At 45.0% G+C, this 12,568-nt stretch overlaps 1 protein-coding gene across 1 annotated transcript in view; it reads left to right on the top strand.

Moving 5' to 3' along the window:
• Positions 1–12,568, top strand: part of LOC124185427 (G1/S-specific cyclin-D2) — a 120,926-nt gene that overhangs the window by 17,359 nt on the left and 90,999 nt on the right. The window contains exon 2 of the mRNA XM_046576193.1: positions 11,678–11,778. The gene's annotated coding sequence lies outside the window, so the exon portion shown is untranslated. The remainder of the gene's footprint in view (positions 1–11,677; positions 11,779–12,568) is intronic.

Raw genomic sequence — 12,568 nt, 5'->3', positions numbered from 1 at the left:
TTTTTTTTTTTTCTTTTTTAGGAAAAATTGTTATTTCGCAAATGTAGGAGCATTTCAAATTGAGTAATCTTTAATTAATAAATTCTTTAAAGGAGTTCCAAATTTTCAAAACCACGATCTTAGCTTCAACGTTTCATTACATCAACGTTACTAACTTCAATCCGCTTGCGTCGAGCTTCTCTACCGCTTTACTGCACGTACCGCACACCGTATCTCCACATGTACGTACATCGTGCATGTAAAATTCGCATAAATTCGTACACCTTGCCTGGTTTTTTTCACCAAGTTTTATCTTGCGTCGAGGCATATGGTTATGGGGTAGGCAGGATGTGCTTATCTACCCGCGGTGCGATTCGCCGCGCATGGCACCACGTAAAACGTAATAATAATAATTGGTTGAACGGAAAACGAGGGCAAAAAAACGCATGCACAAATGTCGGAAATGAGGAACGGAATAAAACCCGCGAATATTCATCACGTTTGAGTTGCGAGCTACGTTTAACAGAGCGCCGCGGGCGTTGCGTGGAAAAACATCGAAACGCAGTACGACGATATTGCACTTGCTGCATTTTTACTTTCACGGTTTTCTTATTTTGTTCTCTTTCGTGTTTATCTCTCTTTCCCTTATACCTGTCCGTGTTTTACTGCCCTGATACGACTCTACGAGACACCCGTACGTTAGACACGTTATTATTATAGTAGGCATGTACGTTGGTACACATACCGAAAGGTAACTCTATACCCGTGTGACAATATAGATAATCAAATGTAGGCATGATATTCTTGGCGCCATTTACATGCGCCGTTTACATTCTGGTTCTTGAGTATACACGGTATTGTATAACAGTCAAAATGTTCCTCGTCTTTCACGCTTGGCTGCCGCCTTATTTACGTCACTATTGTACAATATCCGCAGGGCTGTTGTTTTTGCATTTTTTCACTCAGAGTGCGTCGACTTACAGACGGCACGTGATTTCTGCCTATAGAACATCTCTCGCGCAACTCCGGATCCGGTGTTTCGATTTTTTCCTATACCCTGCAGGTTTCATCCCTCTCCTGCATCCCCGACGGGTATCGTCCTTCTCGGGACCGTGAAGAAGCGCCGGAATTTTGATCGAGAAATTATGCGGGAGGCCGGCCGCTTCAACCCTCGGTTAAAGTATTCCGGGACCGAGAAGCGCTGCTTAGAGGAGGAATGAATGTATTCGGTTACGATTATACGTCGAGGTTGTACGCTCGCTCCCTCACTCTCGACTTGCACACCCTGCAGTGAATCGGACACGCCGAGGATGCTGGGAGTGTTGTTTGATCCCGCGCCGACTGCCGCCTGAAAGCTGATTTATTGATTATGATCTGATTATTAAAATTAAAATGGGGAGGTGGAGAACGCGCAGCTTGCCGATGGACCGCAAGAATTTACTTAGGAATTGCGTATCTGTTGTACCCACGGCAACGCGGAACACGCGATGCGACTGGAAAAGCTGGAGAACCCGAAATTGTCGTGGGATTTTTAATTTGATCATGGAATAAACTGAAAATATCAATTAGAAATGGTTTTTCGAGGTAACAAGTTTACTTTTTTTCATCGAGAAAACAAATTGGCTTGAAACCGACCTTTTTTTCGGCCACCTTGAACGTGTCCCAATTTCTTACACCGTATAGAATAATTTTTACTGGTAAATTTTTTTTGCTTGTATTAATTTACTGTGAAAACTGTGAGAATTAACTGCTTTTATTTTACAGTAATCAGCGAAAATTTCAAACCAAAACGTACTCGTGTATTTTTCAAACCAAACTCCTTCAGAGTTGTTGCATTTCTGTGCAAACTCTTTCGAATCTCTTACTATAACTTGAACTGTCGTACGTGCAAATTTGACAGCTTGGATGCGAAATCTAGGATCACAAATGTTTCGGATAATGAGTAGAGCGTTGCAGCGACTAGCCGGAGGGTCGCAGTCGATTAACCCTATTGAGAAATTTAAGCAAAAGAGGCGCTACGCCGACTGTCCCGCAGGTTTAAATCCCTGCATCCCGGATCACCGGGAGTCGTCTTAGCACCAGAAACGTGTTTCCGTTCAATCCGTGAACCGAGTTTGAATGTACGAGAGGCGGAATTTCTCTCCATTCTCGTCGCGTAGTTCTAGGTCCGACTTGCGTCTCTCTTCGTCCTCTTGGACTCCCCGTTTCCTTCTTCTTCTTCTTCTTCTTCTTATTGTTGTTGTTACTATTCCTCTTTTGCCAGCCAGCTCTTCTCTTTCTTCCCTTCTTTTCTCTCCTTTTCATTGGTACCCTCCCGACGTCGGAGCATCTCCGTTGCCGCTGTTGCACCGGCAGCAGTCCCTCTTGTTTCGCGGCGTGCGTTAACCAACCAGACAACACGGAAAGGTCTGCCGCCCTCCCGCGTTGCTAGCTACGGATTCTCTCGATACCGACCAAATAGCCCCGGGTTACCGAGCTATCCTCATTCAGCCATCCCCATCCCCGGGACTCTCTAAACGCCAGCGTCTTTAGAGAAATTACAGTCATTGCTATCGCACGCCCTCGTTCACTCTCAACGGCACGGCCTGCTTGCGCATGCACGATACTTACCTACTGCAACGACGATGATTCCACGGTAGACGAGATGAGCGTAGTCTAACGTAACCGTTTGTAGGTGCAACACGCAGCCTCATCTTGTAACGTTCGGACAACGGGCCTCGTCGTTACGCGTGGTGTAAGGAATCAAGGTGTGCTCTGAATGGAGATGCCCGGTAGCGAAGTCACGTGATAGTCCCCGTATGACGTCACGACAATTATAGTTAAATACAAATGACGATTTCATGTCGGGACACCTTCTCAATAACCGAATCGGCGGTGATGGATAAGAACACACCTTGTTACCTTAAACCGTGATGTGGACTGTAATTTCAATCCCTTCATTGCCCTAGCACACATCGTACTGTGAAATTGCCTGTCTTTGAATGAGACTCCCGTCCACTGTCTCATCACGCTTACTTATTTTCTTGTCTTCCGTACAATCTTCGAGGGATAAATTTGTAAAAACACGATTGATTGTCTATTTCGATCGGTCATCATTTTTTTCACCGAGGCAAAACTTCTTGGATATAAATTTTTTTTGTTTTCTTGTTTTCTTTTTTCGTATCGATGTGCAATCACGCTTTCGAGACATCGCCGCAACAGCGTGGCGATGCGTTACTTCATTCAAAATAATGCCATTCCTGGAATATCGTTTACCTATTTCTTCGACCCTGTCGATTCCAATGTCGCAATGCAGACTGCGGTCCCTTTTATCGAGTCGAAGCGCTCCTAATAAATTTCTGTCACTATTTCTTGATCAACGATATTGCCTATGCGGCTACAAATTGCGACAGATCCCGACTTTTATCCAACTGAAATAAAACAACGTTTCGTCACCATGTTCTTACCACACGTATCGCATACCGTACGATTATAAAATGTTTTCCAAGACAGAGACGTACAGTTCCGACCACGATATCGACGGACAAAGTGTTTGTTTCCAGTCACTGCAGTTTGATGCACCCGAGAGACTCGGGATGCAGAGCATGAGCAAAGGTTGTACATACATGCAACGTAGATGCAGGTACAAGGTATAGGGACGGCACAAGACTCATGAGCAATGCGATTCCCCCTCGCGGTAGTGCGGAAAAGTTATTCAATGCCAACCCAATAACAACGTCTATTGAATAGGTACGTACCCAGATGCATAGCTATCTCTAGTATAGGTGTAGGTACGTATGAAATGCAGGAAACACGAGTGGAAGAAGAGCGGATGGACGATGGTGTGTAGCCTGCAACGTGATCGTACACCGATGTGTACCCAGCACACAGACACCGTAACGCGCACACGAGGAGTTATGCGTTACGTCTACAAAAATAATACCCCGTCGCAGGTGGTTTCCTGGTTTTTTAAACCTCCGAGTCATTCACTCACCTTTCGCCACTTATCATCATCACACGCCTCCGCGTCCCCTTGTGTCCTCCATCCTCGCCACTCTCACAATTCTTGAGCCAGAAGAAAACGGATGCGTGGTTCTCGCACGGTGCATTTGTATGCCGTATCCTAACTTGGCAGAACCTGCGGCAGGTCCTTCGGGAGCCCTGAGAAGGAACGCTGACGGACACAACCGGCGAACGACGAAACGTCGAACGTCCGACGCTCGTGATGCATATGCATACGTATGTTGCTTGTGTTCACGTACCCAGGTACAATAATGCGGGGTTTTCACTGCGTACCTGCATGCAGGGTGCGGGGGGCGGGGAGATATGTGTTATTTACATGTGACTAGCGCTAGGCATCTTCCACTTCTTCTTCTTCTTCTTCTTCTTCTTCTTCATCTTCTTTTTCCTCGAACAACGCGGTGTATACCTCGGAACACAGAGAGTTGGGTAGGTATACAAATGTCTTGGAGAAAGATAGAGAAAGGAGAGAGAGGGAGAGAGAGAGAGAAGGAAGAGGAAAGGATGTGGAAGGAAGGCGCTCTCTGTTGATAGAGGATGTTTTGAAGGGAATGAGAGACTGGCGGACGGAGTAACGTGCGACAGAGGGAGACGGAGGGTAGAGAAGAGAATTGAGAAGAGAGGAGAAGAGAAAAGAAGAGAAGAGAACGTCCGAGTGAGGGCAATGCCGCTGCTGCCGCTGCTGCCATGCTGCCTTGCATCCAGTCGGTGTGAGGAGTCGAAGGAATTCCCGTGGGAGCGCGGTGCGGAACGGGTTTCTTTAAGGAACAAGAATTTGTTGAACGTGACTAAATATTGTGTCCTCCCACCTTACACCATGCGCCACCCTCATCAATGCTGAGCAGCCGGTATTCCTATTTGCATTTATACACGATGATCTTATTCCTTATTCCATCCGATATGTTATACCGGTAAATGGCAATGTCTCGTGATGACGGAGCGATGTTCTTGACTTGGGAATATGGAGGGATATCCGGAAGAGGAGGATACATACGCACATTCCGTTTCGCATTACTTTGTACACTAGTTATTGATGAAATGAGAACGCAACTGACTCAGGATTTAATTGGTTACAAGTATTAATGTTTTTTCGACGCGTTAAGAAGACCCGCTTTCCCTTATCAGGCTCTGTACTCTCTCTTCTGCTCTCGAGGCAAAATCTGACATTGAAGCTATCGATCACTAACGTACCTATCTACTCTTATGTCGGTGAAACCGCGGAGTTTCACATCTGGATATTGCAAGGATGAAATGATTTTCTCCCGGTGTGATTTCTTCACATGTAACGCGCGAATGGGCGTACATTGTAGGTACACTACCAGACACTGGTAGTGTATGAAAGTCCCTCTAGCGAGTCAATCTTCGTTATATTTACATACTCTCTACGTGCCCGCATCGAATGTCCGGTTTGAACTATGACGTAACGTGTAACGTCCGTTCCACTGACCAACGACTTTTGACAGTGCGATTGAGCTTAACTCGATCGTGACGAAATAATCGGCGACGATTTTTTTTTTTTTTCTTTTCAAGAAGACAAATTCCACACTTTGCGCGTGTTAAGTATATCCTCAACGGAGAGATTTGGTCACCAACGATTGTAGCGCAGCTGCGGATCGCCTCGATCCTATCGATCATTCGGCCACTTCACCGCAGTCCTTGAAGCCTACGTAATGGAGGAAGAACCAAGATTAATTAGAAGGTCGCTTTCGGTTGTTTATAGAAGAAAGAAAAGAGATAAAGAGAGCGAGTGAGAACGGTGGAAGCTGCTTCTTCCGTTTGCACGCGCCTGTTGTTGATAATAAGGGTTCGGTGACTGGTTCGCGTACTGCCTCGAAAACCTTGACTCGGAGTTGAAGGCCATCGCGGTCGTGTGGGAGGCGGCGGCGGCGGTCGGAAAAGGCCGTTTTACGCTTTTCGTAGTAGGTACTTATGGGCGGAGGCTCGGCCAGGCTAGTCTAAGCTAGACTACACTAGCCGCTGCTCCGTGGGGAACCCGGACCCCGTCACTAAACAGCTTCGCTCAGCGTAGGTCGGCCCTCCGGCGCATACCAGACGTACTCAATGAACTGCTCGCTCTCCGCTCCCTGCTGCCCGCCTTCTGCGTGCGGAGGACCCCGAGAGGAGCGAAAGAAGCCCCGCGTATTAATGAACTCACGGAATTTATCGGGAATTAACATCACGCGTGGACGTTCGTCGTGCACGTTCAGCCGATCGGTGGGTACGTGCGCGTTTTATCACGTTCGAACGGATCCGTCGACGCCGCTGCGAACCGCACTTTGCGAGTCCCTTTAAATTCGGACTCTTTCTTACCGTTATCGCACCTCACGGAAGAACCTGGAATTCGTGGTGAATTTTTTTAAATCATCGGTTCAAGATTTTATGCTAATTATTGTTGGATTGTGAGTTTTATTTTTTTATTTCTTGCAACACGCCTCAAAATTCGCGAATATACATTTATCTGCAGCGACTAAAAACTTTGGAAAACAATTGAAACTAACCGAAAAGTTCGGTTTCTCTTTGCGGTAACGAGATAGTCCGACAGCTGGCTTCTTTCGTAAAAACTCGGATAGGTAGACCAAAAAAAGGAAGCTGTGATAACAAATAAAAATCAAGGCCAGTCGTACGAGTCGGGTCAAAAAGTAAAAACTAGCTTGGAAATTGTGTGCATGCGGGTACACGTACCTACCATACATTGTACGACAAGGTATGAAGAAAAGTTTAAAATAAATGGAAAAGGGGACCGGAGGAGGAGTCGAGGCCGGGTTTATATCTGTAGATGTTGTATCAATGCATGTGTATATACGTGTATGCACAGCGAAAGGACCTACGCCAAGAATGGACAGTTTTTTGGTCCAGCACAAACGAAGAGGCGTCCGTGTAGGTTCTGCATCGCATGTACAACACGAAGCTTGCGGCTTTAGTCTCTTCTAGTCTATATATCTATAGAGTTGAGTGGCTATAACGCCGTCGCGTCGTTGGGATCAGTGAATGCTTGCATCGCAACACTGATCGGGACCGCGCATAGAAGTTCCCAGGGAGATACGGAGGCCCTAAGACCTGTCGGTCCCAGCGGGGGTCGAGAGCAAGGTGCCCAACATAAATTATAATATATATATATATGTATGTATATACGTACAGGGTCTTCGCAGCTTTGCGTAGTTGCATATGCGTGTGCGAGTAGATATGAACGCGATGCTGTGTCAATTTGAATTCTACACGTCGAATATTTACTCGAAATCACGGAACTGCCGCACCTACCTTGAGTAAGGTTCTAATTGCTGAAACTTGCTGCCGCTGACATCATTTATTTGGCGTTGCTTTCCTACGATACAATTCGAAGCTCGCGCGGTGTACAAGTTCAGATCAACTCGAATCGGGCCGGGGGCAAAACTTGGCAGGATCGAGCTTGCGAAAATAAAATAACGAAAGAAGAATTCGTGAAAATCTTGATTGTTGCAATTGGAGAATGTGCGAAATGTTGAAAAATTCAAAAATCAACAAATCTTCGTGCACTATTATAGAATCTAAGATTGCATTGCGTAACGATATAATTATTTTTTGGATTTCCTCGACGTGTACGAAAAAAAAAAAAAAAAAAAAAAAACGTAAGGATTAATTTTTAGTGCATCTTTGCACCGTGCACAGGAGGCGAGAAGATGATGTATCTTGTACCTACTCCTTACGTCTTTCGGCACCGTAAACAGGCACTTATAATATATATTTCCACCTGACCGGCGGTACCGAATCATCTCACGATCTGCATAAACGTGTCTTATTGTCTGCCGGCGCTGCAGTTCACTTGAGGGGCCAAAAGCGGGAGGTGAGAGGAAAAGGGGGCTCCTGCAAGCTTCTGGGAAAAATCGTTATGCGATGCAACGCGGCACGCCGAAGAATCTCGCCCGTGGCTGAAATCTTGAAGATGAACGACGTCCGATGGCTCGCGTGTCGGCTCGGAGCTGAAAGAATAATATACCTATGTGTGTATACGTACATATCAAGCCGTTTTAAGAAAACATAATTTGCGAATTTCCACCGTGGTACCTTCTGAAATGTTTATTTCGGCTCAAAGAAAGATTGTATGAAAAAAATGAGCGTTTTACGTTACGTCTAACAAGGAAGGTATCCTAGGTCTAACTCTCCGATTTGATCCCTTTTGTAATATATTATAATAGACTGAAAACTATGCGACGCGCATTTTTTTTTTTCATCTGTCATCAAACACGTTATGGGGGTAAAACCACCCTCCGAAGTAAGCCGTGTCAAGAGGCGATTTCGCGGTTTCACCCACAAGAACGCATAATATTTTTTAACCAATGCAACGGGAAAAGTTTTCTCATAACGAAAAATGGAAAATTTAATTTCATCAATTGAAAAAAACAAATAACACTGCCAATTCACCCCCTTACGGTGTTCAACGGTAGATGAAAAAAAATGCGTGTCGCTTAGTTTTCAGCCTACTTTAACATGTTGAAAAAGAAATGAAATACCTTGTAAGATGGCGCTCCCTCAATTTTTCACTTTTTTCGCATTTTTTTCTGTTAATGCCGGGGTCCCACTTCGATATGCAATGGAACGTGCATGGGCTTATGTCCCGTATAGGGACCAGCGGTAAGAGAGAGATAGTTATGGTGTACCCCGTCCGCATTTGTCTAATACGTGGTGACTACCTCTTCCAAAAACATTTACCATCAGAGCAGAAGACTGGCCGTGGAGTAAACTGTAACCCTGATGTTTGCAGCCCGGAATATAGATATTATCTACAAAATTCATCTTCTCTGCAAACAGAAATTGAATAAACTTCATCTCAGACGTAACGTACAACGCTCATCTTTTGAAAGAATCTTTTTCTAAACCCAAACAAACTTTTCAGAGGGTACCACGGTGGAAATTGGCAAATAATTTTTCCTGAAACACCCTAAAATATATACATTCCCGTACATGGTATTCGAATTTAATTACACCTGTCTACTACGGTCAATTAACGGATCTAATTACCGTTCAGCTAATTTGCCAAATATCTTTATACTCCGAATGAAATGAAACGTTCGTGCAAGATTTTTTTTCTTACCTTGTACGAATATCGTTACGCGCACACAGGTTACATCACGTGCTTTAAATACTCGCGAGTGAAAAGATCGCAGTTGTAGTTTTGCCGAAATACAGGAAAATCTCGAACGATCACAAGCACGACGATTCTGTCATTCGAATTTGTTTACCAAGCGTGTAATTCGGATACTATACACGCAGGCGATACTGCATATTGATTTTACAGTTTAGCTCCGGTTATTCAAGTTAGAATGTTACAATTCTTGACGTGCGGGGGTCAACGAACGCCCCAAAATACAACAGGTATACCTGTACATACGCATCGCCTGTGGTGTATTCCTACATTCATACCACCCACACACTCTCGCCTCTCGCGTACGTGCACGCACCATCGAAAATACAATTCATCGTCCGCAGACGCGCCGCGAGTCGTAAAATTGACCGATACTCCGAAACGCGGTGCCTCCATCCCTCGCCTTAATTTACACACCTCTTTAAAACGCCCCGTCTCCCCAATATATGCATCTGTTGGAAAGCCCCCCGCCCCCTAGAAGGCAAGAAATCTTTCCTAATTCGTTCGTAATGAGTCGAATCAATTATCGACTCGTCAGATGCAACGCGCCGTACCTTTTTTTCGATAGGGACAGGGTGGAGGGAGGTTAGTTCGATTACGAATGCTTTTACGTGTCCCCACAGACGCACCTTCGGCTATATGCTATTGTCCGGTGGTTGATAAGTTAACCTTCCCATTATCACTCCCCTGCTATTTTTATCTATATCGTTTCAACATGTGGTGAGATAAAGAGATTTCGATCAAGGGTATAAAGCCACATGCCGCGGTATTGTACGGTACAGGACGCGGAAAATAGATTTGGGGAAACGAAACAACGAAATCGATCGGAAAGGTTGGCACAACTAACGGGCGATAGATCAAAGCGATCGGTATCGTGTGGTCTCGAAACACGTCATCGTTCGATCGTTTCAACTGAAACCTTCACCGTTGCTTCTGTATAAAATTGATGTTACACGTGATTTGACGAGAGAAATTTAAGGATGAGAAAAGACCGACTGACACTGATTGTATAAGAGTGAGAAAAAAAGGAAGACGACTGCAACGACGATGCATTCCTTACTGAATTAACATTACAATTCTTCGATAATTAATTGTTGGAAACTCGTTGCGGTGCAGGCAGAGGAGAGGACGAGGTGTCGTTTTACCTACGTTGTATGTAACCGCGTTATGTATACCCAACCGCGCGTATATGCATGTACATACGTACGTGTGTCCACGGTAGCACCTGACAAATGTATGCAGGTATATGTTACGTACATACGTGTACCATTGTACGTAGGTACGTAGAACAGCGTCTCGTGGAAGCTGGACAACGACGTCGAAGGCGCACGAGCAAGGCAGGCCGGATATCGATGTCAAAACTGCATTCTTTGCAAAACCTCATCTCCGCAAGAGCCGCCGCGTTTCTTTCATCGTGTAGGTATTCGCAGCTCGCACGGATACAGATCGTGTACGATAAGTTCGCAGGTGTGCAAGAAGCGTCGATCCACCCGTGACACGATCGTGGTTTTGTAGTATGTATAACGTTTCTTAATGGAATTGAAAAATGAGAAACTTTTTTCTCATCTCGCTTCTCGACCTTCTTCTCGGGTTTTAAAATCGCAACACACCCGAGACAGGTATATGCGACATACATGTATATAATACGGATGAAAATTTTCCATGCTAAGGACGATCACCTCGTACGGGCTTTTGCAATTGAAAAAGTGACCACCAAAAATCGACGGATAGTGGTTGAAACAGTCACCAGAATTGCGCTAATAAGCAATCAGGGTTCGATCCGACTGGCGCTTTCTTTTAATTGTGAACATTTTTGCTACAGCGACGCCATCTTTATTGTACTCCACACTGTCGGAAAATTCACGGTGTCAATAAAAGTCCGCATCGATTAGTGTAAAATTAAACGTCATCTTCTCGGCACCAAGTGGTCTTAAATCCAACACAAAAACGGTGTTATCTTTGAACACCGCACTTCCAACCGTTTATTTTGCGGACACTTTCTGTAGACGGAGACAGTAATTCTCTATCTTCCGTAGTAATGAGGGTCAAGCCGAAACAGCTGATTAAGAAAAACTGCCGACCGTTGAAAGACAACCGCTCGAGCTCGAAGGAAGGAGCGCATCGTCGTCGTTGCGGAGGATGAAAATTTTAACAGACCAGGCAAAGATAGTTTCGTGCGGCCTACCACAGCATCCTGTCTGTATTTCTTTCTGTCTACCGTTTCGCGGCGGTACTTCGCCAAGGGCTGAAACAGGCATTAACGACCGCCGGTTTTGCTTCTTCGTTCGTCTCTATCTCCCCCCCCCCCCCCCCCCCCCTCCCGCCCTCTTGTTATTCGCGCAAACTCACAACCGTGCAGACACGGTCTCCGTGCCTCCTTTTCCTCCTCCATTTATGCCCTCCGCGGATGAATTTTTTTTCCACGCGTGCAGCGCTCGCGCGTAAATATACGCAACAGAAATTTCTCTCGGACGTATTTCATTCTCTCGAGACGAAGGACGCGGGAAAAACTTGCGGGAAAAAGTTCAGGCGTCTTATACTCGACCTTTGTTCATATCCTTTGTTTATCCTTTGTTACAGTTGCAGAATCTTAAAATTTACTCAACGTGGAACTGGCCGTGAAATCCACCGATGATCGACGCGTTTCGGACTTCGTTTTCGATCGGATATGCAGTTTATCGGTGAGCTCCTTTTGTCTATCCTAATTTTTTTTCTTCTCTTCAGTCACGGGTATAAACTTGTCATCTTTTTCTTTGTTTTCCGATCACGTCGATCGATAGAACTTGTTCTTGCTCTTTAGCAGCTTATGCCTACGCTACCTACAAACTCGCCGATATGTTGCACCGTACACTACCTGCGTATATTGCGCTCCATACATAGCGTTAATCCCTCATTTACTCTACGCCGTTACAGGCGTTTCGGTTTTTTCAACTTGTTTGCTATTTCCTACGGGTTTTACAATTCTCGGCCAATTATACACGGTGATTCGTGTTTCTCCGCATTCGCCGTTGCACATCGTGTATACCAACGGGCAAATTCCTCACTCGATTACTAGCGAAGAAGCGCATTCATCAGGAATTCTATTCACAAATCAAAGAGTTGAAGATATCACGTAGACGGTTGGTATTTTCTCTTCTCTCGGCAATTTTCAAGCCTGTAACAGGTATAAAATGATATATTTCAATCAACGATTATCAACAATTTGAAATACGTGTCAGGTATGTGTTATCGAATGAGAAGAAAAAAAGAAGAACTGTCCGCTTCTTGAGATTGAATTTTGAAAAAACACTCTTTCAATTCTTTCGTTTGGAGGTTTAAAAGCGTTGCCCGTACAGGGTGGAATATGGATCACAGACACCGATCGTAAGTGAACGTTATAGGAAATAGCGATAGCGTTGAGGTTCGTCGAATCGTTTTTATCTCCCATATTATTTTTTATCTTTCGCTTGCATTGAGGAGGCGGAAACATTC

Source organism: Neodiprion fabricii, chromosome 6 (assembly GCF_021155785.1).
Source record: "Neodiprion fabricii isolate iyNeoFabr1 chromosome 6, iyNeoFabr1.1, whole genome shotgun sequence".
Lineage (NCBI taxonomy): Eukaryota > Metazoa > Arthropoda > Insecta > Hymenoptera > Diprionidae > Neodiprion > Neodiprion fabricii.
The sequence above is the reverse complement of the archived record's forward strand: the minus strand, read 5'-3'. Positions and strand labels throughout refer to the sequence as shown.